The sequence below is a fragment of the Colletes latitarsis genome, unplaced genomic scaffold (genome assembly GCF_051014445.1).
Source record: "Colletes latitarsis isolate SP2378_abdomen unplaced genomic scaffold, iyColLati1 scaffold0007, whole genome shotgun sequence".
Classification (NCBI taxonomy): Eukaryota; Metazoa; Arthropoda; class Insecta; order Hymenoptera; family Colletidae; genus Colletes; species Colletes latitarsis.
Genome location: NW_027488367.1, coordinates 10,670,566 through 10,693,102, shown reverse-complemented (window position 1 = coordinate 10,693,102; position 22,537 = coordinate 10,670,566).

The following is a 22,537-nucleotide window of genomic DNA, read 5'->3' as shown; positions in this document are numbered from 1 at the left end:
TATGCGAAGGTATGAGCCTGATGATGGCAAATCCCAGACCTAACTCAGACCTAGCATGTGTTATCCTCTAAAATATTGATCGTAGACAGGTTTAATTGACCGTTTCTGCGTGGTACGACAATACTACGTGATTCAAACCAGAGGAAGACCAGGATCTGGTTAACAAGTATGTGAAATATGCGATTGTATGAGTCTGATGAGGGCAAATCCCAGACCTAACCCAGACCTAGCATGCGTTATCCTCTAAAATATTGATCATAGACAGGTTTAATTGACTGTTTCTGCGTGGTACCACAATACTACGTGATTCAAACCAGAAGAAGACAAGGATCTGGCCAACAAGTATGTGAAATATGCGATTGTATGAGCCTGATGAGTGCAAATCCCAGACGTAACCTAGACCTAACATGCGTTATCCTCTAAAATATTCATCGAAACCGGATTTAATCGACTGCTGCAGTGTGGTAACACATTACTACCTGATCCAAACCATAAAAAACCCAGGATCTGTTTAACAAGTATGTGAAGAATGCGAAAGTATCAGTATGATGAGGGCAAATCCCAGACCTAACCCAGACCTGGCATACGTTATCCTCTAAAATATTGATCGTGGCCAGGATTAATTGACTGTTTCTGTGTGGTACCACATTACTACGTGATACAATCCAGAAAAAGACCAGGATCTTGCCAACAAAATTCGAAATATGCGATTGTATGAGCCTGATGAGTGCAAATCCCAGACCTAACCTAGACCTAACATGCGTTATCCTCTAAAATATTTATCGTGGCCAGGTTTAATTGACTGTTTCTGTGTGGTACCAAATTACTACGTGATTCATACCAGAAGAAGACCAGGATCTGGCCAACAAAATGCGAAATATGCGATTGTATGAGTCTGATGAGGGCAAATCCCAGACCTACGCCAGGCCTAGCATGCGTTATCCTCCAAAATATTGATCGTGGCCAGGTTTAATTGACTGTCTCTGTGTGTTACCTCATTACTACCTGATGCAAACCAGAAGAAGACCAGGATCTGGCCATCAAAATGCGAAATATGCGAAGGTATGAGCCTGATGATGGCAAATCCCAGACCTAACTCAGACCTAGCATGCGTTATCCTCTAAAATATTGATCGTAGACAGGTTTAATTGACTGTTTCTGCGTGGTACGACAATACTACGTGATTCAAACCAGAGGAAGACAAGGATCTGGTTAACAAGTATGTGAAATATGCGATTGTATGAGTCTGATGAGGGCAAATCCCAGACCTAACCCAGACCTAGCATGCGTTATCCTCTAAAATATTGATCATAGACAGGTTTAATTGACTGTTTCTGCGTGGTACCACAATACTACGTGATTCAAACCAGAAGAAGACCAGGATCTGGCCAACAAGTATGTGAAATATGCGATTGTATGAGCCTGACGAGTGCAAATCCCAGACGTAACCTAGACCTAACATGCGTTATCCTCTAAAATATTCATCGAAACCGGGTTTAATCGACTGCTCCAGTGTGGTAACACATTACTACCTGATCCAAACCAGAGAAAACCCAGGATCTGGCCAACTAGTGTGCGAAATATGCGAAAGCATGAGCCTGATGAGAGCAACTCCCAGACCTAACCTAGACCTAACATGCGTTATCGTATAAAATATTGATCGAGACCAGGCTTAATCGACTGTTTCAGTGTGGTACCACATTACTGCGTTATCCAAACCATAAAAAACCCAGGATCTGTTTAACAAGTATGTGAAGAATGCGAAAGTATGAGCTTGATGAGGGCAAGTCCCAGACCTGACACAGACCTAACATGCGTTATCCTCTAAAATACTGATCGAGACCAGGCGTAATCGACTGTTTTAGTGTGGTACCATACTACTACGTGATCCAAACCAGAAAAAACACGGGATCTGTTCAACAAGTATGTGAAGAATGCGAAAGTATGTGTCTGATGAGGGCAAATCCCAGACCTAACCTAGACCTAACATGCGATATCCTCTAAAATATTGATCGCGGCCAGGATTAATTGACTGTCTCTGTGTGGTACCATGTTACTACGTGATACAATCCAGAAAAAGATCAGGATCTGGCCAACAAGAATGCGAAATATGCGAAAGTATGAGCCAAATGAGGGCAAATCCCACTCCTAACCCAGACCTAGAATGTGTTATCCTCTAAAGTATTTATCGAAACCGGGTTTAATCGACTGTTCCAGTGTGGTAGCACATTACTACCTTATCCAAACCAGAAAAAACCCAGGATCTGGCCAACAAGTGTGCGAAATATGCGAAAGTATAAGCCTGATGAGAGCAAATCCCAGACCTAACCTAGACCTAACATGCGTCATCCTCTAAAATATTTATCGTGGCCAGGTTTTATTGACTGTTTCCGTGTGGTACCACAATACTACGTGATTCAAACCAGAAGAAGTCCAGGATCTGTTCAACAAGTATGTGAAGAACGCGAAAGTATGAGCCTGATGAGGGCGAGTCCCAGACCTAACACAGACCTAACATGCGTTATCCTCTAAAATACTGATCGATACCAGGCTTAATCGACTGTTTCAGTGTGGTACCACATTACTACGTGATCCAAACCAGAAAAACCCAGGATCTGTTCAACAAGTATGTGAAGAATGCGAAAGTATGAGCCTGATGAGGGCAAGTCCCAGACCTGACACAGACCTAACATGCGTTATCCTCTAAACTACTGATCGAGACCAGGCATAATCGACTGTTTTAGTGTGGTACCACACTACTACGTGATCCAAACAAGAAAAAACCCGGGATCTGTTCAACAAGTATGTGAGGAATGCGAAAGTATGAGTCTGATGAGGGCAAATCCCAGACCTAACCTAGACCTAACATGCGTTATCCTCTAAAGTATTTATCGTGGCCAGGTTTTATTGACTGTTTCTGTGTAGTACCACATTACTACGTGATTCAAACCAGAAGAAGTCCAGGATCTGGTTAACAAGTATGTGAAATATGCGATTGTATGAGTCTGATGAGGGCAAATTCCTGACCTAACCCAGACCTAGCATGCGTTATCCTCCAAAATATTGATCGTGGACAGGTTTAATTGACTGTTTCTGTATGGTACCACATTACTACGTGATTCAATCCAGAAGAAGACCAGGATCTGGCCAACAAGAATGTGAAATATGCGAAGGTATGAGCCTGATGATGGCAAATCCCAGACCTAACCTAGACCTAACATGCGTCATCCTCTAAAATATTTATCGTGGCCAGGTTTTATTGACTGTTTCTGTGTGGTACCACAATACTACGTGATACAACCCACGAAAAAGACCAGGATCTTGCCAACAAGGATGCGAAATATGCGAAAGTATGAGCCTGATGAGAGCAACTCCCAGACCTAACCTAGACATAACATGCGTCATCCTCTAAAATATTTATCGTGGCCAGGTTTTATTGACTGTTTCTGTGTGGTACCACAATACTACGTGATTCAAACCAGAAGAAGTCCAGGATCTGTTCAACAAGTATGTGAAGAACGCGAAAGTATGAGCCTGATGAGGGCAAGTCCCAGACCTAACACAGACCTATCATGCGTTATCCTCTAAAATACTGATCGATACCAGGCTTAATCGACTGTTTCAGTGTGGTACCACATTACTACGTGATCCAAACCAGAAAAACCCAGGATCTGTTCAACAAGTATGTGAAGAATGCGAAAGTATGAGCCTGATGAGAGCAACTCCCAGACCTAACCTAGACCTAGCATGCGTTATCCTCCAAAATATTTATCGTAGCCAGGATTAATTGACTGTTTCTGTGTGGTACCACATTACTACGTGATACAATCCAGAAAAAGACCAGGATCTTGCCAACAAAATTCGAAATATGCGATTGTATGAGCCTGATGAGTGCAAATCCCAGACCTAACCCAGACCTAGCAAGCGTTATCCTCCAAAATATTGATCGTGGCCAGGTTTAATTGACTGTTTCTGTGTGGTACCACATTACTACGTGATTCATACCAGAAGAAGACCAGGATCTGGCCAACAAAATGCGAAATATGCGATTGTATGAGTCTGATGAGGCCAAATCCCAGAACTACGCCAGGCCTAGCATGCGTTATCCTCCAAAATATTGATCGTGGCCAGGTTTAATTGACTGTTTCTGTGTGGTACCACATTACTACGTGATTCAATCCAGAAGAAGACCAGGATCTGGCCAACAAGAATGTGAAATATGCGAAGGTATGAGCCTGATGATGGCAAATCCCAGACCTAACTCAGACCTAGCATGCGTTATCCTCTAAAATATTGATCGTAGACAGGTTTAATTGACCGTTTCTGCGTGGTACGACAATACTACGTGATTCAAACCAGAGGAAGACCAGGATCTGGTTAACAAGTATGTGAAATATGCGATTGTATGAGTCTGATGAGGGCAAATCCCAGACCTAACCCAGACCTAGCATGCGTTATCCTCTAAAATATTGATCATAGACAGGTTTAATTGACTGTTTCTGCGTGGTACCACAATACTACGTGATTCAAACCAGAAGAAGACAAGGATCTGGCCAACAAGTATGTGAAATATGCGATTGTATGAGCCTGATGAGTGCAAATCCCAGACGTAACCTAGACCTAACATGCGTTATCCTCTAAAATATTCATCGAAACCGGATTTAATCGACTGCTCCAGTGTGGTAACACATTACTACCTGATCCAAACCATAAAAAACCCAGGATCTGTTTAACAAGTATGTGAAGAATGCGAAAGTATCAGTATGATGAGGGCAAATCCCAGACCTAACCCAGACCTGGCATACGTTATCCTCTAAAATATTGATCGTGGCCAGGATTAATTGACTGTTTCTGTGTGGTACCACATTACTACGTGATACAATCCAGAAAAAGACCAGGATCTTGCCAACAAAATTCGAAATATGCGATTGTATGAGCCTGATGAGTGCAAATCCCAGACCTAACCTAGACCTAACATGCGTTATCCTCTAAAATATTTATCGTGGCCAGGTTTAATTGACTGTTTCTGTGTGGTACCAAATTACTACGTGATTCATACCAGAAGAAGACCAGGATCTGGCCAACAAAATGCGAAATATGCGATTGTATGAGTCTGATGAGGGCAAATCCCAGACCTACGCCAGGCCTAGCATGCGTTATCCTCCAAAATATTGATCGTGGCCAGGTTTAATTGACTGTCTCTGTGTGTTACCTCATTACTACCTGATGCAAACCAGAAGAAGACCAGGATCTGGCCATCAAAATGCGAAATATGCGAAGGTATGAGCCTGATGATGGCAAATCCCAGACCTAACTCAGACCTAGCATGCGTTATCCTCTAAAATATTGATCGTAGACAGGTTTAATTGACTGTTTCTGCGTGGTACGACAATACTACGTGATTCAAACCAGAGGAAGACAAGGATCTGGTTAACAAGTATGTGAAATATGCGATTGTATGAGTCTGATGAGGGCAAATCCCAGACCTAACCCAGACCTAGCATGCGTTATCCTCTAAAATATTGATCATAGACAGGTTTAATTGACTGTTTCTGCGTGGTACCACAATACTACGTGATTCAAACCAGAAGAAGACCAGGATCTGGCCAACAAGTATGTGAAATATGCGATTGTATGAGCCTGACGAGTGCAAATCCCAGACGTAACCTAGACCTAACATGCGTTATCCTCTAAAATATTCATCGAAACCGGGTTTAATCGACTGCTCCAGTGTGGTAACACATTACTACCTGATCCAAACCAGAGAAAACCCAGCATCTGGCCAACTAGTGTGCGAAATATGCGAAAGCATGAGCCTGATGAGAGCAACTCCCAGACCTAACCTAGACCTAACATGCGTTATCGTATAAAATATTGATCGAGACCAGGCTTAATCGACTGTTTCAGTGTGGTACCACATTACTGCGTTATCCAAACCATAAAAAACCCAGGATCTGTTTAACAAGTATGTGAAGAATGCGAAAGTATGAGCTTGATGAGGGCAAGTCCCAGACCTGACACAGACCTAACATGCGTTATCCTCTAAAATACTGATCGAGACCAGGCGTAATCGACTGTTTTAGTGTGGTACCATACTACTACGTGATCCAAACCAGAAAAAACACGGGATCTGTTCAACAAGTATGTGAAGAATGCGAAAGTATGTGTCTGATGAGGGCAAATCCCAGACCTAACCTAGACCTAACATGCGATATCCTCTAAAATATTGATCGCGGCCAGGATTAATTGACTGTCTCTGTGTGGTACCATGTTACTACGTGATACAATCCAGAAAAAGATCAGGATCTGGCCAACAAGAATGCGAAATATGCGAAAGTATGAGCCAAATGAGGGCAAATCCCACTCCTAACCCAGACCTAGAATGTGTTATCCTCTAAAGTATTTATCGAAACCGGGTTTAATCGACTGTTCCAGTGTGGTAGCACATTACTACCTTATCCAAACCAGAAAAAACCCAGGATCTGGCCAACAAGTGTGCGAAATATGCGAAAGTATAAGCCTGATGAGAGCAAATCCCAGACCTAACCTAGACCTAACATGCGTCATCCTCTAAAATATTTATCGTGGCCAGGTTTTATTGACTGTTTCCGTGTGGTACCACAATACTACGTGATTCAAACCAGAAGAAGTCCAGGATCTGTTCAACAAGTATGTGAAGAACGCGAAAGTATGAGCCTGATGAGGGCGAGTCCCAGACCTAACACAGACCTAACATGCGTTATCCTCTAAAATACTGATCGATACCAGGCTTAATCGACTGTTTCAGTGTGGTACCACATTACTACGTGATCCAAACCAGAAAAACCCAGGATCTGTTCAACAAGTATGTGAAGAATGCGAAAGTATGAGCCTGATGAGGGCAAGTCCCAGACCTGACACAGACCTAACATGCGTTATCCTCTAAACTACTGATCGAGACCAGGCATAATCGACTGTTTTAGTGTAGTACCACACTACTACGTGATCCAAACAAGAAAAAACCCGGGATCTGTTCAACAAGTATGTGAGGAATGCGAAAGTATGAGTCTGATGAGGGCAAATCCCAGACCTAACCTAGACCTAACATGCGTTATCCTCTAAAGTATTTATCGTGGCCAGGTTTTATTGACTGTTTCTGTGTAGTACCACATTACTACGTGATTCAAACCAGAAGAAGTCCAGGATCTGGTTAACAAGTATGTGAAATATGCGATTGTATGAGTCTGATGAGGGCAAATTCCTGACCTAACCCAGACCTAGCATGCGTTATCCTCCAAAATATTGATCGTGGACAGGTTTAATTGACTGTTTCTGTATGGTACCACATTACTACGTGATTCAATCCAGAAGAAGACCAGGATCTGGCCAACAAGAATGTGAAATATGCGAAGGTATGAGCCTGATGATGGCAAATCCCAGACCTAACCTAGACCTAACATGCGTCATCCTCTAAAATATTTATCGTGGCCAGGTTTTATTGACTGTTTCTGTGTGGTACCACAATACTACGTGATACAACCCACGAAAAAGACCAGGATCTTGCCAACAAGGATGCGAAATATGCGAAAGTATGAGCCTGATGAGAGCAACTCCCAGACCTAACCTAGACATAACATGCGTCATCCTCTAAAATATTTATCGTGGCCAGGTTTTATTGACTGTTTCTGTGTGGTACCACAATACTACGTGATTCAAACCAGAAGAAGTCCAGGATCTGTTCAACAAGTATGTGAAGAACGCGAAAGTATGAGCCTGATGAGGGCAAGTCCCAGACCTAACACAGACCTATCATGCGTTATCCTCTAAAATACTGATCGATACCAGGCTTAATCGACTGTTTCAGTGTGGTACCACATTACTACGTGATCCAAACCAGAAAAACCCAGGATCTGTTCAACAAGTATGTGAAGAATGCGAAAGTATGAGCCTGATGAGAGCAACTCCCAGACCTAACCTAGACCTAGCATGCGTTATCCTCCAAAATATTTATCGTAGCCAGGATTAATTGACTGTTTCTGTGTGGTACCACATTACTACGTGATACAATCCAGAAAAAGACCAGGATCTTGCCAACAAAATTCGAAATATGCGATTGTATGAGCCTGATGAGTGCAAATCCCAGACCTAACCCAGACCTAGCAAGCGTTATCCTCCAAAATATTGATCGTGGCCAGGTTTAATTGACTGTTTCTGTGTGGTACCACATTACTACGTGATTCATACCAGAAGAAGACCAGGATCTGGCCAACAAAATGCGAAATATGCGATTGTATGAGTCTGATGAGGCCAAATCCCAGAACTACGCCAGGCCTAGCATGCGTTATCCTCCAAAATATTGATCGTGGCCAGGTTTAATTGACTGTTTCTGTGTGGTACCACATTACTACGTGATTCAATCCAGAAGAAGACCAGGATCTGGCCAACAAGAATGTGAAATATGCGAAGGTATGAGCCTGATGATGGCAAATCCCAGACCTAACTCAGACCTAGCATGCGTTATCCTCTAAAATATTGATCGTAGACAGGTTTAATTGACCGTTTCTGCGTGGTACGACAATACTACGTGATTCAAACCAGAGGAAGACCAGGATCTGGTTAACAAGTATGTGAAATATGCGATTGTATGAGTCTGATGAGGGCAAATCCCAGACCTAACCCAGACCTAGCATGCGTTATCCTCTAAAATATTGATCATAGACAGGTTTAATTGACTGTTTCTGCGTGGTACCACAATACTACGTGATTCAAACCAGAAGAAGACAAGGATCTGGCCAACAAGTATGTGAAATATGCGATTGTATGAGCCTGATGAGTGCAAATCCCAGACGTAACCTAGACCTAACATGCGTTATCCTCTAAAATATTCATCGAAACCGGATTTAATCGACTGCTCCAGTGTGGTAACACATTACTACCTGATCCAAACCATAAAAAACCCAGGATCTGTTTAACAAGTATGTGAAGAATGCGAAAGTATCAGTATGATGAGGGCAAATCCCAGACCTAACCCAGACCTGGCATACGTTATCCTCTAAAATATTGATCGTGGCCAGGATTAATTGACTGTTTCTGTGTGGTACCACATTACTACGTGATACAATCCAGAAAAAGACCAGGATCTTGCCAACAAAATTCGAAATATGCGATTGTATGAGCCTGATGAGTGCAAATCCCAGACCTAACCTAGACCTAACATGCGTTATCCTCTAAAATATTTATCGTGGCCAGGTTTTATTGACTGTTTCTGTGTGGTACCACAATACTACGTGATTCAAACCAGAAGAAGACCAGGATCTGGGCAACAAGAATGTGAAATATGCGAAAGCATGAGCCTGATGAGAGCAACTCCCAGACCTAACCTAGACCTAACATGCGTTATCCTATAAAATATTGATCGAGACCAGGCTTAATCGACTGTTTCTGTGTGGTACCACATTACTACCTTATCCAAACCATAAAAAACCCAGGATCTGTTTAACAAGTACGTGAAGAATGCGAAAGTATCAGTATGATGAGGGCAAATCCCAGACCTAACCCAGACCTAGCATACGTTATCCTCTAAAATATTGATCGTGGCCAGGATTAATTGACTGTTTCTGTGTGGTACCACATTACTACGTGATACAATCCAGAAAAAGACCAGGATCTTGCCAACAAAATTCGAAATATGCGATTGTATGAGCCTGATGAGTGCAAATCCCAGACCTAACCTAGACCTAACATGCGTCATCCTCTAAAATATTTATCGTGGCCAGGTTTTATTGACTGTTTCTGTGTGGTACCACAATACTACGTGATTCAAACCAGAAGAAGTCCAGGATCTGTTCAACAAGTATGTGAAGAACGCGAAAGTATGAGCCTGATGAGGGCAAGTCCCAGACCTAACACAGACCTAACATGCGTTATCCTCTAAAATACTGATCGATACCAGGCTTAATCGACTGTTTCAGTGTGGTACCACATTACTACGTGATCCAAACCAGAAAAAACCCGGGATCTGTTCAACAAGAATGTGAAGAATGTGAAAGTATGTGTCTGATGAGGGCAAATCCCAGACCTAACCTAGACCTAACATGCGTTATCCTCTAAAATATTGATCGCGGCCAGGATTAATTGACTGTTTCTGTGTGCTACCACGTTACTACGTGATACAATCCAGAAAAAGACCAGGATCTTGCCAACAAAATTCGAAATATGCGATTGTATGACCCTGATGAGTGCAAATCCCAGACCTAACCTAAACCTAACATGCGTTATCCTCTAAAATATTTATCGTGGCCTGGTTTTATTGACTGTTTCTGTGTGGTACCACAATACTACGTGATTCAAACCAGAAGAAGTCCAGGATGTGGTTAACAAGTATGTGAAATATGCGATTGTATGAGTCTGAGGAGGCCAAATCCCAGACCTAACCCAGACCTAGCATGCGTTATCCTCCAAAATATTGATCGTGGCCAGGTTTAATTGACTGTTTCTGTGTGGTACCACATTACTACGTGATTCATACCAGAAGAAGACCAGGATCTGGCCAACAAAATGCGAAATATGCGATTGTATGAGTCTGATGAGGGCAAATCCCAGACCTAAGCCAGGCCTAGCATGCGTTATCCTCCAAAATATTGATCGTGGCCAGGTTTAATTGACTGTTTCTGTGTGGTACCACATTACTACGTGATTCAAACCAGAAGAAGACCAGGATCTGGCCAACAAGAATGCGAAATATGCGAAAGTATGAGCCAAATGAGGGCAAACCCCACTCCTAACCCAGACCTAGAATGTGTTATCCCCTAAAGTATTTATCGAAACCGGGTTTAATCGACTGTTCCAGTGTGGTACCACATTACTACCTTATCCAAACCAGAAAAAACCCAGGATCTGGCCAACAAGTGTGCGAAATATGCGAAAGTATAAGCCTGATGAGAGCAAATCCCAGACCTAACCTAGACCTCACATGCGTTATCCTATAAAATATTGATCGAGACCAGGCTTAATCGACTGTTTCAGTGTGGTACCACATTACTACGTTATCCAAACCATAAAAAACCCAGGATCTGTTTAACAAGTATGTGAAGAATGCGAAAGTATCAGTATGATGAGGGCAAATCCCAGACCTAACCCAGACCTAGCATACGTTATCCTCTAAAATATTGATCGTGGCCAGGATTAATTGACTGTTTCTGTGTGGTACCACAATACTACGTGATACAACCAAGAAAAAGACCAGGATCTTGCCAACAAGAATGCGAAATATGCGAAAGTATGAGCCTGATGAGAGCAACTCCCAGACCTAACCTAGACCTCACATGCGTTATCCTATAAAATATTGATCGAGACCAGGCTTAATCGACTGTTTCAGTGTGGTACCACATTACTACGTTATCCAAACCATAAAAAACCCAGGATCTGTTTAACAAGTATGTGAAGAATGCGAAAGTATCAGTATGATGAGGGCAAATCCCAGACCTAACCCAGACCTAGCATACGTTATCTTCTAAAATATTGATCGTGGCCAGGATTAATTGACTGTTTCTGTGTGGTACCACATTACTACGTGATACAATCCAGAAAAAGACCAGGATCTTGCCAACAAAATTCGAAATATGCGATTGTATGAGCCTGATGAGTGCAAATCCCAGACCTAACCTTGACCTAACATGCGTCATCCTCTAAAATATTTATCGTGGCCAGGTTTTATTGACTGTTTCTGTGTGGTACCACAATACTACGTGATTCAAACCAGAAGAAGTCCAGGATCTGTTCAACAAGTATGTGAAGAACGCGAAAGTATGAGCCTGATGAGGGCAAGTCCCAGACCTAACACAGACCTAACATGCGTTATCCTCTAAAATACTGATCGATACCAGGCTTAATCGACTGTTTCAATGTGGTACCACATTACTACGTGATCCAAACCAGAAAAACCCAGGATCTGTTCAACAAGTATGTGAAGAATGCGAAAATATGAGCCTGATGAGGGCAAGTCCCAGACCTGACACAGACCTAACATGCGTTATCCTCTAAAATACTGATCGAGACCAGGCATAATCGACTGTTTTAGTGTGGTACCATACTACTACGTGATTCAAACCAGATGAAGACCAGGATCTGGCCAACAAGAATGTGAAATATGCGAAGGTATGAGCCTGATGATGGCAAATCCCAGACCTAACCCAGACCTAGCATGCGTTATCCTCTAAAATGTTGCTCGTAGACAGGTTTAATTGACTGTTTCAATGTGGTACCACATTACTACGTGATCCAAACCAGAAAAACCCAGGATCTGTTCAACAAGTATGTGAAGAATGCGAAAGTATGAGCCTGATGAGGGCAAGTCCCAGACCTAACACAGACCTAACATGCGTTATCCTCTAAAATACTGATCGATACCAGGCTTAATCGACTGTTTCAGTGTGGTACCACATTACTACGTGATCCAAACCAGAAAATCCCAGGATCTGTTCAACAAGTATGTGAAGAATGCGAAAGTATGAGCCTGGTGAGGGCAAGTCCCAGACCTGACACAGACCTAACATGCGTTATCCTCTGAAATACTGATCGAGACCAGGCATAATCGACTGTTTTAGTGTGGTACCATACTACTACGTGATCCAAACCAGAAAAAACCCGGGATCTGTTTAACAAGTATGTGAAGAATGCGATAGTATGAGCCTGATGAGAGCAAATCCCAGATCTAACCTAGACCTAACATGCGTTATCCTCTAAAATATTGATCGAGACCAGGCTTAATCGACTGCTTCAGTGTGGTACCACATTACTACGTGATTCAAACCAGAAGAAGACCAGGATCTTGCCAACAAGAGTGCGAAATATGCGAAAGTGTGAGCCTGATCCCCTCAGGGGCTGCCAGCCTTTCAGCTGCAGTACGGGCTTAACGAACCCGGGGTACCCGAGTCATACACACACCGTAAGCCTCCTGTTGGTCGTCACAACGACCCATTCACAATTCCCTATTGGTTTTGTGAATGGTACGTGACGGCAGGAGGAACGGGGGTCTTGGCTTAACCGCCTGGGCCACGAGTATGGCGACTCTATAAAATCGCCCTCCAATCCTAAGCTATGGTGCGCGGCGATGGGATGCATGGTTGGGGGAGAAGGCCCAATCCCAAGCGACCACCTCCGGGGAACCTGCCGAACCCCCGGAGTATTAGGCTTACCCGGGTAAGGCGGCTCTGCCCGGGTGGACCTTTATTTCCGACCATCTCGTGGGATTCTTATGGACACAGAAAATAAAATGGGGATGGGGCGGGTTTTGTCGGTTGGGGAGGACGGAGACGGGGTTGGGGTTAGGGTGGCGGCGCTCGCGCCCCACTCAGCGCCAGGTCCGGCTTCGTGGAGGGTGGAGGAGGACGACGAGACGGCGTCGGTCTCGTCCTTCTCCTCCAGCACGAGCCACATAGGCTCTAAGAGGAAGAGGACGGGGCAGGCCGTCGTCGAGGTGGGCGGGGCGATGAGCCCGTCGGTGAGGCTGAGTTGCCTCAGGGACGAGGTGACCGAGGAGATATCGGAGAGGATCTCCTCGTCCCTGAGGCGGGTGGAGAAAGTCGCCGCTGCCTGCGCCTTTAAGGGGCAGAAAAGCGGTGGCGCGGAGGCCCTGAAGGCCGCGGCGGAGGAAATGAGGGTGGCGGCGCGGGAGCTCAGAGGGCGGAACGCCCGTCTGCAGCTCCTGTTGGAGGAGGAGCGACAGGGGAGGAGGAGGGCACAGGCGCTGTGGAACAGCGCGGCCCTCCCTCCCATCCTCCCTCCTCCTCCTCCGCCGCGTCCCTCGGCGGAGATAAATAAGCGGAGTGCGGCGGCAGTGGTGCGGGGCACCGCGTGCCCCTCCACCCGCACTCCGCCCGTGAAGAAGTCCCCGTCCTCCTCAGAAGACGATCTTCTGAGGAGGATTGGGGACATGATTGATGGCAAGCTGGCCGCCTTCCGGGAGGAGCTCCTCGCCGGAAGAGCGGTCAGCAGGAAGGCGGTGCCTCCCCGACCTGTTCCGGTACAGTCGGGGAAGGCAAAGAAGGGCGGAGTGAAGGCTCCGCCCAGCGTTGCGGCACCAGGGCCCCGGGTCGCGACCCCCAAGGGGGGTGGTGTACCCGTGGTCGCGGTGGTCGCGTCCTCCACGGCACCCTCCCAAGGGGGGGTGGCGTGGAGTGAGGTGGTGGGGCGGAAGGCGAAGCGGGCGGCGAGGAAGGCCTCGCAACCGCAGCCTCCGCCTCCGCCGCCGGCGGCCAAGGTAAAGGCCGCGAAGGTCGGGAAGGCACGACCAGGTCGTCCCCCAAAAACGGCAGCGGTGACGCTGACCGTTGCGCAGGGGGGCGACCTGACCCTCGCGGAGGCGATGCGGCTCGCCAGGGAGAATATCTCCCTGGAAGAGCTGGGCATCGCCTCCGTGAGGGCGAAGAGGGCCGTGACCGGGGGTCTCTTGCTGGAGATCCCCGGTGCAGAAGGCGGCGCGAAGGCGGATCGTCTCGCCCAGAGGCTCCGGGAGCAGCTGGGCGAGCGAGGTGTCCGGGTCGCCCGGCCCACGAAGCGCACGGAGATGCGCGTTTGTGGGCTGGACGACTCGGTCAGCGCACAGGATGTGTCCCGTGCCCTTGCGAGGGCGGGGGACTGTCCTGTGGAGGACCTGCGGATCGGAGAGATCCGCAGGTCGCCCTCCGGCCTCGGGTCGGTGTGGGCCCGGTGCCCCCTCTCCGCCGCCCGTAAGGTGGCGGAATCCGGGAGGGTGTTGGTGGGGTGGGTTTCGGCGCGAGTGGAAATCCTCGCGCCGCGCCCGCTCCAGTGTCACCGCTGCCTCGAATTGGGGCACGTGAGGCAGTGGTGCACCTCGCCGGTGGACCGCAGCGGTCAGTGTTACCGCTGCGGTGCCAAAGAGCACCGTACGAGCCAGTGCTCGGCGGCCCCCCACTGCCCGCTGTGTGCGGACATGGGGAGGCCAGCCGATCACAGGGTGGGGAGCAAGAAGTGCTCCCCCCCCTCCCGGAAGGAGAGGAAGAGGCGGGCTGCACCGGCTCCGGTGCCGAGGGCGGTGGCATCGTCCTCCATGGAGGTGGACGGTGCTACGGGGACGGACGGCCGGGAGGAGGCTGGCGCGGCCATTAATTAATGCCGCCCCGCCTCCTCCTCCAGGCCAACCTCAACCACTGCCGCGCGGCACAGGACTTGATGTCCCAGGTCCTCGCGGAGTGGGGGGTTGGCCTGGCGGTCGCCGCCGAGCCGTACCGCGTCCCTGATCACCCTCATTGGGTGGGCGACGCGGACGGCTTGGTGGCGACGGTATGGGGAGGGGGCGACGGGTCCCCACCGTTCTCCTTGTTGGAGCGCGGTCGGGGATTCGTCGCCGTGGACTGGGGGGGAGTCGCTGTGGTGGGGTGCTACATTTCGCCCCGTAGCGGTCACGCTGCGTTCGAGCTGTACTTGGCCGAGGTCGCGGCATGCGTGCAGCGCTACGCGGCCCGGCCGGTGCTGGTCCTGGGGGATTTTAATGCCAAGTCGGTGGCTTGGGGATCCCCCAGGACCTCCGTTCGCGGCGGGATCCTGGGCGATTGGGCGGCGGGGCTCGACCTCCGGGTAGTGAACCGGGGGTCGGAGCACACATGCGTGCGGCGATATGGGGGGTCCATCGTGGATGTTGGATTCGCGACCCCCAACGCCGTGCGCATGGTGTCGGGTTGGCACGTGGTCGCGGGGGCAGAGACACTCTCCGATCACCGGTACATCCGGATGGAGGTCTCTGCCGCCGCGAGTGCATCCCGACACGGCCGCCTGCGTGGCACCCCACCACGCCGCTGGGCGCTTCGGCGCCTGGACAAGGACGCCCTGATGGCAGCTGCCCTCGCTGCAACTTGGCCGCAGGGAGCGGCCGAGTTGCCGAGCATAGAGGAGGAGGTCGCCCGGCTCGGAGCATTGGTCGCGGGTATTTGCGACGCGGCGATGCCTCGGGTCGGGCGGGCTTCTCCTCGCCGGGCGGTGTACTGGTGGTCGGACGCGATCGCGGAGTTGCGAGTCGCGACTGTCCGCGCCCGACGCCAGTACACCCGCGCGCGCCGTCGTCAACGTACAGGCGACGGCGTGGCGCGAGCGAGGGCAGCTGATGACCTGTATGGAGCATACCGCGTGGCGCGGGTTGCTCTGCAGGTCGCCATCAAACGGGCCAAGACTCAGGCATGGAAGGAGCTCCTCCAGACCTTTGATGACGATCCATGGGGGCGCCCATATAAGGTGGTGCTGAATAAGCTCCGCCCGTGGGCGCCCCCCGTCACCGAGGGTCTTGACCCCCGGCTGCTGGAGGACGTGGTCAATACACTCTTCCCAATTGGGGAGAGGGGACCGCGTCCTCCGGCGGCGGCGGCTGTCCCAGTGGAGTGGACGGCCGAGCTGGGGGTCACGCAGGAGGAGCTGGCAGCGGCCATCAGACGGCTCGGGGTTCGTAACACGGCCCCGGGTCCGGATGGTGTGCCCGGCCGGGTTTGGGTCTTGACCCAGGGCGTCCTTGGGGCCGACCTCAGGCGGTTGTTCGACCGCTGCCTGAGGGACGGGCGATTCCCCCCCAGTTGGAAGGTGGCGAGGATGGTCCTCCTCCGGAAGGAGGGTCGGCCCGCGGAGTCTCCCTCCGCATACCGGCCCATTTGTCTCCTCGACGAGGTGGGCAAGCTCTTCGAGCGTGTGATTGCTGCCCGCCTCGTCGAGCACCTGTCGCGGGGTGATCCCGGTCTGGCCGACTGCCAGTTCGGTTTCCGGGGGGGCCGATCGACTATCGACGCGATAGGTCGTGTGAGGGCCCTCTCGGAGGCGGCCGTCTCCCGGGGAGGGGTGGCATTGGCAATATCCTTGGATATTGCCAATGCCTTTAACACCCTCCCCTGGGAAGAGATAAGGAGGGGACTCGAATATCATCGAGTCCCCCCTTGTCTCAGGGCGGTCGTCGGGGATTATCTCCGCGGCAGGTGGATCGAGTATCCGGGCCGGGATGGTGATATGCGGAGGGAGGTGTACTGCGGTGTTCCGCAGGGGTCGGTCCTCGGGCCACTCCTGTGGAACATCGCGTACGACTCGGTGTTGCGGGCCGGCCTCCCCGACGGCGTCAGCACGGTGTGTTATGCGGATGACACACTGGTGCTGGCCGTCGGGGCGCACTGGGGGAGGGCCATGCGTCGCGCGGAGGAGGGGTCGCAACGCGTCGTCGACCGGATCAGGGGGATGGGGATGACGGTGGCGGTCCATAAGACCGAGGTGATTGCGTTTCATTCACCTCGGCAGGATCCGCCACCCCCTCTGATTCGGGTGGGTGGGGCTGACATCGAGGTGAAGCCCCAGATCAGGTATCTGGGGCTGATCCTCGATAGCCACTGGCGTTTCGAGAAGCATTTCCGCTGCCTGGTCCCCCGGTTGGAAAGGATGGTTGCGGCCCTGGGCCGGATCCTGCCCAACCTGGGGGGCCCGGCGGGCCGAGTTCGTCGCCTCTATGTGGCAATGGTCCAGTCGGTGGCCCTATACGGAGCCCCCGTCTGGGCGGACGACCTGGCTGCCTCCCGGCGCAGCATGACTATGCTGCGTCGGGTGCAAAGGCGCATGGCGCTCAGGGTCGTCCGCGGGTATCGGACCATGTCACATGAGGCGGCGACGGTTCTAGCGGGGATGCCGCCCATGGACCTGCTCGCGCGGTCGCACGCGGTGATGTACCGGCACCGCGTCGACCGTCGCGCGGGGGTGGGGGCGGTCCCGGGCGGGCAGGAGCCTGCTTGGGGCGATTTGAAGCGCCAGGCCCGGCAGTCCGTGTTGCTCGCGTGGCAGGAGCGGCTGGCTCTGCCAACCGCGGGGCACCGGACTGTCGGGGCTGTTCGGCCACTCCTGAAGGAGTGGCTGGACAGAGGCCATGGCAGCCTCACCTACCGGCTGGCACAGGTATTTTCCGGGCATGGCAGCTTCGGAAGATACCTGTGCCGGATAGGGAAGGAGCCGACGGCGCGTTGCTGCCACTGCGACGCTGAGCAGGACACGGCGGATCATACCCTGGAGGTATGCCCCGCGTGGGATGGGGAGCGCCGTGTCCTGGTCGGCGTCGTCGGGCGGGATGTCTCGCTGCCGGGCGTGGTGCGCGCCATGCTCGGCAGCGAGGAGAAGTGGAGGGCCGTGGCCTCCTTCTGCGAGAACGTAATGTTGCAGAAGGAGGCCGCGGGGAGGGAGCGCGAGCTTCAGCGGCGCGCTGAAGCTCGCGCTCGTGCGGTGGCCCGAGGTCGTCGCCCGGTCGCGAGGCGTCGCGGGCGGCCGCCTCGGCGTGGCGGATGACCTAGGCTGGGAGGGGGGTCCTGAGGAGACCCTCCTCCCGCCAGGCGGCGCCGGGTCGGACCGGTTGGGGGTAGGAGTGCCTCCCCCTACCGGTGCGACGCAAGGGGAGGCAACCTCGGCGGTCTGGTGCGGTCATGAACGCCCGGCCGCCGAGGGGTGGAAACGGGGTCGCGGGCGGTTGCGAGTTGGGGCTCGCAGCCGCCACTAAACGCGGCCCCGGGACGGATAGCGGCGGGATGGAGTGGCCCCGTCCCGCCGCTATGAGGCAGTGTGTCTACTGGGGGGACCGATTGACCCCCCGGGGGATGGGCGCGAAAGCGCGGGCACGGGGAGGATACCGGAAGAATGCTTCGAGCGATTCCCGGTATCCTCCCAAAGCGTGCCGAAGGGTCACCGTGGGGTTTTTAGTGGGTAGGTCCCGCGCCTGTCGTTGTACGGGCGCGGGGAATCCCACACACCCCTCCCACCTCTCCCCAAGGAGGTGGGAGGGAGTCTTTCGAAGATTTTCCCCACGACAAAAAAAAAAAAAAAAAAAAAAAAAAAAAAAAAAAAAAAAGTGTGAGCCTGATGAGAGCAAGTCCCAGACCTAACCTAGACCTAACATGCGTTATCCTCTAAAATATTGATCGAGACCAGGCTTAATCGACTGTTTCAGTGTGGTACCACATTACTACGTTATCCAAACCATAAAAAACCCAGGATCTGTTTAACAAGTATGTGAAGAATGCGAAAGTATCAGTATGATGAGGGCAAATCCCAGACCTAACCCAGACCTAGCATACGTTATCCTCTAAAATATTGATTGTGGCCAGGCTTAATTGACTGTTTCTGTGTGGTACCACATTACTACGTGATACAATCCAGAAAAAGGCCAAGATCTTGCCAACAAGAATGTGAAATATGCGAAAGTATGAGCATGATGAGAGCAAGTCCCATACCTAACCCAGGCCTAGCATGCGTTATCCTCTAAAATATTTATCGTGGCCAGGTTTTATTGACTGTTTCTGTGTGGTACCACATTACTACGTGATCCAAACCAGATAAAACCCAGGATCTGTTCAACAAGTATGTGAAGAATGCGAAAGTATGAGCCTGATGAGGGCAAGTCCCAGACCTAACCCAGACCTAGCATACGTTATCCTCTAAAATATTGATCGCGGCCAGGCTTAATTGACTGTCTCTGTGTGGTACCACATTACTACGTGATTCAAACCAGAAGAAGACCAGGATCTGGCCAACAAGAATGTGAAATATGCGAAAGTATGAGCCTGATGATGGCAAATCCCAGACCTAACCCAGACCTAGCATACGTTATCCTCTAAAATATTCATCGAAACCGGGTTTAATCGAATGTTCCAGTGTGGCACCACATTACTACGTTATACAACCCAGAAAAAGACCAGGATCTTGCCAACAAGAGTGCGAAATATGCGAAAGTATGAGCCTGATGAGGGCAAGTCCCAGACCTAACCCAGGCCTAGCATGCGTTATCCTCTAAAATATTTATCGTGGCCAGGTTTTATTGACTGTTTCTGTGTGGTACCACATTACTACGTGATCCAAACCAGATAAAACCCAGGATCTGTTCAACAAGTATGTGAAGAATGCGAAAGTATGAGCCTGATGAGGGCAAGTCCCAGACCTAACCCAGACCTAGCATACGTTATCCTCTAAAATATTGATCGCGGCCAGGCTTAATTGACTGTCTCTGTGTGGTACCACATTACTACGTGATTCAAACCAGAAGAAGACCAGGATCTGGCCAACAAGAATGTGAAATATGCGAAAGTATGAGCCTAATGATGGCAAATCCCAGACCTAACCCAGACCTAGCATACGTTATCCTCTAAAATATTCATCGAAACCGGGTTTAATCGAATGTTCCAGTGTGGTACCACATTACTACGTTATACAACCCAGAAAAAGACCAGGATCTTGCCAACAAGAGTGCGAAATATGCGAAAGTATGAGCCTGATGAGGGCAAGTCCCAGACCTAACCCAGGCCTAGCATGCGTTATCCTCCAAAATATTTATCGTGGCCAGGTTTTATTCACTGTTTCTGTGTGGTACGACATTACTACGTGATTGAAACCAGAAGAAGACCAGGATCTGGCCAACAAAAGGCGAAATATGCGATAGTATGAGTCTGATGAGAGCAAATCCCAGACCTAACCCAGACCTAGCATGCGTTATCCTCTAAAATATTGTTCGTGGCCAGGTTTAGTTGACTGTTTCTGTGTGGTACCACATTACTACGTGATTCAACCCAGAGGAAGACCAGGATCTGGCCAACAAGAATGTGAAATATGCGATTGTATGAGCCTGATGAGTGCAAATCCCAGACCTAACCTAGGCCTAACATGCGTTATCCTCTAAAATATTGATCGAAACGAGGTTTAATCGACACTTTCAGTGTGGTACCACATTACTACGTGACACAATCCAGAAAAGGACCAGGTACTGGCCAACAAGAATGCGAAATATGCGATTGCATGAGCCTGATGAGGGCAAATCCCAGACCTAACCTAGTCCTAGCATGCGTTATCCTCTAAAATATTGTTCGTGGCCAGGTTTAATTGACTGTTTCTGTGTGGTACCTCATTACTACGTGATTCAACCCAGAAGAAGTCCAGGATCTGGCCAACAAGAATGTGAAATATGCGATTGTATGAGCCTGATGAGTGAAAATCCCAGACCTAACCTAGGCCTAACATGCGTTATCCTTTAAAATATTGATCGAAACCAGGTTTAATCGACACTTTCAGTGTGGTACCACATTACTACGTGATCCAAACCAGAAAAACCCAGGATCTGTTCAACAAGTATGTGAAGAATGCGAAAGTATGAGCCAAATGAGGGCAAATCCCAGACCTAACCCAGGCCTAGCATGCGTTATCCTCTAAAATATTGATCGTGGCCAGGTTTAATCGACTGTTTCTGTGTGGTACCACATTACTACGTGATTCAAACCAGAAGAAGACCAGGGTCTGGCCAACAAAATGCGAAATATGCGTTTGTATGAGTCTGATGAGGGCAAATCCCAGACCTAACCCAGGCTTAGCATGCGTTATCCTCCAAAATATTGATCGTGGCCAGGTTTAATTGACTGTTTCTGTGTGGTACCACATTACTACGTGATTCAAATCAGAAGTAGTCCAGGATCTGGCCAACAAAATTCGAAATATGCGATTGTATGAGCCTGATGAGTGCAAATCCCAGACCTAACCTAGTCCTAACGTGCGTTATCCTCTAAATTATTGATCGAAACCAGGTTTAATCGACACTTTCAGTGTGGTACCAGACTACTACGTGATCCAAACCAGAAAAAACCTAGGATCTGCTCAAAAAGTATGTGAAGAATGCGAAAGTATGAGCCAAATGAGGGCAAATCCCAGACCTAACCCAGGCCTAGCATTCGTTATCCTCTAAAATATTGATCGTGGCCAGGTTTAATTGACTGTTTCTGTGTGGTACCACATTGCTACGTGATTCAAACCAGAAGAAGTCCAGGATCTGGCCAACAAAATTCGAAATATGCGATTGTATGAGCCTGGTGAGTGCAAATCCCAGACCTAACCTAGTCCTAACATGCGTTATCCTCTAAATTATTGATCGAAACCAGGTTTAATCGACACTTTCAGTGTGGTACCTCACTACTAAGTGATCCAAACCAGAAAAAACCTAGGATCTGCTCAAAAAGTATGTGAAGAATGCGAAAGTATGAGCCAAATGAGGGCAAATCCCAGACCTAACCCAGGCCTAGCATTCGTTATCCTCTAAAATATTGATCGTGGCCAGGTTTAATTGACTGTTTCTGTGTGGTACCACATTGCTACGTGATTCAAACCAGAAGAAGTCCAGGATCTGGCCAACAAAATTCGAAATATGCGATTGCATGAGCCTGATGAGTGCAAATCCCAGACGAAACCTAGACCTAACATGCGTTATCCTCTAAAATATTCATCGAAACCGGGTTTAATCGAATGTTCCAGTGTGGTACCACATTACTGCGTGATACAACCCAGAAAAAGACCAGGATCTTGCCAACAACAATGCGAAATATGCGAAAGTATGAGCCTGATGAGAGCAAGTCCCAGGCCTAACCCAGGCCTAGCATGCGTTATCCTCTAAAATATTAATCGTGGCCAGGTTTATTCGTCTGTTTCAGTGTGGTACCACATTACTACGTGATCCAAACCAGATGAAACCCAGGATCTGTTCAACAAGTATGTGAAGAATGCG